The 5,639-nt window shown below is 40.5% G+C and overlaps 1 pseudogene; it reads left to right on the forward strand.

Annotated features, from left to right (window-relative positions):
- The first annotated feature begins 6 nt into the window (after positions 1 to 6).
- Positions 7 to 2,674, forward strand: LOC102518812 (annotated as a pseudogene).
- The last annotated feature ends 2,965 nt before the right edge of the window (positions 2,675 to 5,639 follow it).

Consider the following 5,639-nt stretch of genomic DNA (forward strand, 5'->3'; position numbering starts at 1 on the left):
TTATCTCAAAACTTTATTACTGATTTTTCTAATATTCTGGAAGCAATCCAACATCTTCTGCACCTGGAATATCTTGATCTTACTAACAACAGCATCATGTCCTTGGATCACAGCCCCAGGTCATTGATCTCCCTGACCCAGCTGAGCCTGCAAGGGAACAAGCTCATGGAATTAAATTTCTCTGCTTTGTCACTACCTAATCTGACCACTCTGGATGTCTCTCATAGCTTTGGAGTCATTCAGAATGTGGATCTGGAAACTATGCCCCAACTGAGAAGCTTGAATCTGAGTGGAACATTGGTGAAACTGGAGATGCTCTCAGCCAACCACCTACAGAATCTAAGGGAAATAGACCTTAGTAACCAGAAGTTTGATGTAGTCACTTAAACCTCAACACACTATCTCGTCTCCTCCAAAATTTACCCATATTAGAGGCTTTGGTTTTTTGGAAAAATGCCATTGATGCCAGGGGCATACAGCGCCTTGCCAACTGTACCAGGCTTTTGTCCCTTGACCTGAGCCATAACAATGATCTGGTTCACCTCAATGACAGTGAATTTGATGCTATGCCCAGCCTCCAAAGGCTGAATCTAAACAAGTGTCAACTTTCCTTTGTCATTAACAGGACCTGGAGTACCCTCCAGAACTTGAGAGCCCTAGATCTGAGCCACAATAAGTTTAAAAGCTTTCCAGATTTTGCATTTTCACCCCTGAGGTATCTACAATCTCTCTTTCTCTCTAGAAATCCCATCACAGAACTCGATAGGATGACCTTCTATGGGCTGTATTCATTGAAGGAGTTCAACTTGGCTGGGTGCTGGATAGTAAAAATTGACAGATACTTCTTTACTCAATTTCCAAATTTAGAGAGTTTAGACCTTGGATACAACAATATTCGGACTCTGAATTGCAGAACCTTTGAGGGTCTGAAGAAACTCCAAGTTCTCACTCTCTCCCAGAACCACCTGAAAAACATAGCAAAAAAATGCATTTTCTGGCCTCAGTTGCCTCTATAAACTTGACTTGATATACAATGTCTTGTCAAATTTTCAGGCAATCCTTTTCTTGGGCCTGGAAAATCTAGAAGTTTTGAATCTCAGTTTTAATAAAATTACATATGAAACTACTAGGACCTTGCAATCTCCTCCATTTATGAACCTCAAGTCTTTGAAACAACTCAACCTAGAAGGACAAATACATGGGATTCAGGTTGTTCCAACCAACTTCTTCCAAGGGCTGAATGGCCTGCAGGAGCTACTCCTAGGGAAAAATCCCATGGTATTCCTAGACTACCGTCAATTTGACTCACTGATTAATCTCACAAAGTTGGATATCTCAGGAAGAAAATCTGGAGACCGAAGTCTCAGTTTAAGTATTTCCTTATTCCAAAACCTCAAAAGACTAAAAGTGCTACGCCTGGAAAACAACAACTTAGAGTCCCTGACTCCTGGCATGTTCTCTGGCTTAGAAAGCCTTCAGGTCCTCTCTTTAAGATTCAACAACCTAAGAGTAATTAATCAAAGTCATCTGGAGAATCTGAAGTCTCTGAAGTACTTTGATCTTTATGGAAACAAACTTCAGTGCAGCTGTGACAATGAATGTTTCAAGAATTGATCCATAAACACAGCAAAGGTCCATATCCCCTACCTCTGTAGCTACCCCTGTCAGCAGGGAAATATCCAGAGTTTATTGATAGATTTCAATGATTCTATGTGTAATTTTGACCTGGGAAAGGTTTACTTCTTCTGTTCCTTCAGTCTGGTCCTCACAACCATGGTCTCCTCTTGGTTTATCGCCAAGATGACTTCATCGCTATGGTATAGGCTGTATGTATTTTGAGCCTGGTATCAGGCCAAGTGGCATAGGACAGAGAAGGAGTTCATCTCTGATGCCTTTGTCTCTTTCACTGCCACTGATGAGCAGTGGGTATATGAAGAGCTTGTTCCAGCCCTGGAAGAAAGAGGTCAGCCTACCTTCAAGCTCTGTCTTCACCACCGGGATTTTGAACCAGGCATGGACATCTTTGAGAACATCCAGAATGCCATCAACACAAGCCAGAAAACATTGTGTATGGTCAGTAACCACTACCTGCACAGTGAATGGTGCCAGCTTGAAGTACAGCTGGCCAGCATCAAGATGCTCTATGAGCATGAGGATGTCCTCATCTTGATCTTCCTGGAAGAGATCCCAAACTATAAGTTATCCAGCTACCGCCGACTCAGGAAACTTGTCAACAGGCAGACATTTATCACCTGGCCAGAGAATGTCCATGAGAGGCCACTCTTCTGGGCTCGTATTAGAAATGCATTGGGAAACAAATCTGTGGAGAAAGACAATGCACAGCTAACTGTGGCTGATTGACTGGAAGTCTTTGTGACATCAAATCCAGTGTTACCCAAGGTGTGGAAAGGCTAAGAGTGTGACTGAATGTACCTGCTCTGCAGGCAAGAGGCTGCTCATGACCATTATGTGGTTAATGTCCATCAGGCAACTGGAAGGGTGAAGAAGCTATGCACTTGATTCTCTAGTTTCATACACATCATACTAATATGATGTTTTCACATAATATCTTTTTTTTTAACTTTTTTTATTGAGTTATAGTCAGTTTATAATGTTGTGTCAATTTTTGGTGTACAGCATAATGTTTCAGTCATACATATACATACATTCATTTTCATATTCTTTTTCATTATAGGTTACTACAAGTTATTGAATATAGTTCCCTGTGTTATACAGGATTAACTTGTTGTTTATCTATTTTATATATAGTACTTAGTATCTGCAAATCTCCAAATAAGAAAACAGTTGGTATTTTCCCACAGAACATATTAATTAATCCAGTAAAGGGATGATTATTCCTTTGAACAAAATGATCTTTCCAGCCTTTGAGGTCATCTAAAGGAAAGAAATGGAATTGTCTTTGGCATTAAAAAAAATACTATCACCATCACAGATAAAATGGTGCTGTTGTCATTCTTGTTGAGTGTTAGTCTTGGAAGGAAATTGGGGCAGTAACTCAAGGCATATCCAGTATACAAAGGTTTGCATATGTCTTTACATGTATCAAATAATCCCTTAGCTGGGATACAAGAAATTCATTTCCTAGGCCAAATTACTAGGACTATAGGCATTTTTAAATGAAGCCATTGGGGCTGTAATTATACTAAAAAAAATACTTGGAAATGATAACGTAGTTAATTACTCTATTAACCAACCCGAAGTAACAAGAGGTTTAAATTGGAACAGAAAAAAATTCATATGAGAAAAAGAAATTTTTCTACCAGTATTCTTTTCTGGTCAAGATGGCAGAGTGGTAGGACCACGAGCTCGCCTCTCCTCATGACTACAATGAAACCACAACTGAATGTTAAACAATCACTGAAAAAAAGACTGGAACCTAGCAAAAAAGTTCTTATGCAACTGGAAACATAAAGAGGGAACCACAGCAAGATGGTAGGAGGGGCATGTTCATGATATGATTGGGCCACATACCCCTCTGGTGGGCAACCTACAAGCTGAAGAATCGTTAAGTTGCAGAGGCCTTCTCACGGGAATGAGAGCTCTAAGCCTCACGTCAGGCTCCCCAGCTCTGGTTCTGCCATTGGGAAGAGAAGGAGACCCCAGGACATCTTTTTTTTTCTTTTAACATTTTTTATTGAGTTATAGTCATTTTACAATGTTGTGTCAAATTCCAGTGAGCACAATTTTTCAGTTATACATGAACATATATATATTCATTGCCACATTTTTTTTCGCTCTCCAGGACATCTGGTTTTGAAGGCCAGTGGGGCTTGGCTCCAGGATGCCCATGGGACTAGGGGAAATAGAGACTCTATTTGCTTGGGAAGCATACATGGAAACTCGTGTGTGCCAGGTCCAAGGGCAGAGGCAGTGATCTCATAGGAACCTGGGCCAGGACTGCCTGCTGGATCTGGAGGGTCTCCTGGGGATGTAGGGATGGCTGTGGCTCACCCATGGGAGGAAAAAGCAGGTGGCATACATTCCAGGAGTGTTCATCTACATGAGCTTTTCTGGAGGCTAACATCCTGATTACATCATTAGCACCAAGACCTAGCCTCACCCAACAGCCTATAGGGAAGCCTCAGGCCAAACAACATACTGGGTGGGAACATAGCCCCACCCATCATCAGACTTCCTAAGCTACAAATGCCTCTAGACACAGCCCTACCCACCAGAGGTCCAGGACCAAGCTTCATCCAGCAGTGGGCAGACACTGACTCCTCCTGCCAGGAAACCTGCATAAGCCTCTAGTCCAGCCTCATCCACCAGGGGCAGATGATACTAGAAATAAGAAAAAAACAATCCTGGGTGGGGGGGAGATATAGCTCAGTGATAGAGTGCATGCTTAGCATGCATGAGGTCCTGGGTTCAATCCCCAGTACCTCCACTAAAACAAATAAGTAAATAAAGGAACATAATTACCTCCCGCAACCAAAACCAAACAAACAAAAAATAATAAACAAATAAATTAAAGAAAAAAGAAAACAACAACCCCAAAGCCTGTGGAAGGAATCCACAAACACATAGAAAGATAGATAATATAAGGTGGCAAAGGAATATCTCCCAGGACAAGGCACAAGATAAAATCCCAGAAGAAGAAATAAGTGATGAGGAGATGGGCAATTTATCTGAGAAAGAGTTTAAAGTAGTGATGGCCAAGATGTTCAGAGAACTCAAGAGGAGTATAGATGCACAGAGTGAAGTTTTTAGCAAAGAGTTGGCAAATATAAAGTATACCCAAACAGAGTTGAAGGATAAAATCACTGAAATGAATAACACACTAGAAGGACGCAAGAATAGAATAAATGAGGCAGAAAAATGGATCAGAGAGCTAGAAGACAGATGAGTGGAAACCACTACCGCAGAACAGAAAAAGAAAAAAGAATGAAAAGAAATGAAAATAGTTTAAGAGAACCCTAGGACAACATGAAGCACACTAATATTCACATTATAGGGGTCCCAGAAAGAGGAGAGAGAGAGAGAAAGGACCTGAGAAAATTTTTGGAGAGATAATAACTAAAAGCTTCCCCAACTGGGCAAAGAAACAATCACCCAAGTCCAAGAAGTGCAGAGAGTACCACACAGAATTAACCTAAAGAGGAACACACCAATGCACAGTCATCAAATTGACAACAATTAAGAAAATATTAAAATTAGCAAGAGAAAAGCAACAAATAACATACAAGGGAATTCCCATACGGTTATCAGCTGAGTTTTCAGCAGAAACTCTACAGGCCAGAAGGGAGTGGCAAGATATATTTAAAGTGATGCAAGGGGGAAACTTACAACCAAGAATACTCTATCCAGCAAGGCTCTCATTCAGACTTGATGGAGAAATCAAAAGCTTCACAGATAAACAAAAGCTAGAAGATTTCAGCACCACGAAACCAGCTTTACAACAAATGTTAAAGAACCTTCTCTAGTCATCAAACCATAAGAAAAGAAAACAAAAAGAAGAAAGGAAAAAAAAAAAAAGAAGACCTACAAAAGATTGCTTTGGCAGTTCGGAGTTTTTTTATGGCTCCATATAAATTTTGGAATTGTTTTTTCTAGTTCTGTGAAAAATATTGTATTTTGACAGGAGTTGCAAGATCTGTAGATTGCTTTGGGTAGTGGGG

Source organism: Camelus ferus, chromosome X (assembly GCF_009834535.1).
Source record: "Camelus ferus isolate YT-003-E chromosome X, BCGSAC_Cfer_1.0, whole genome shotgun sequence".
In the NCBI taxonomy this organism is placed as follows: Eukaryota; Metazoa; Chordata; class Mammalia; order Artiodactyla; family Camelidae; genus Camelus; species Camelus ferus.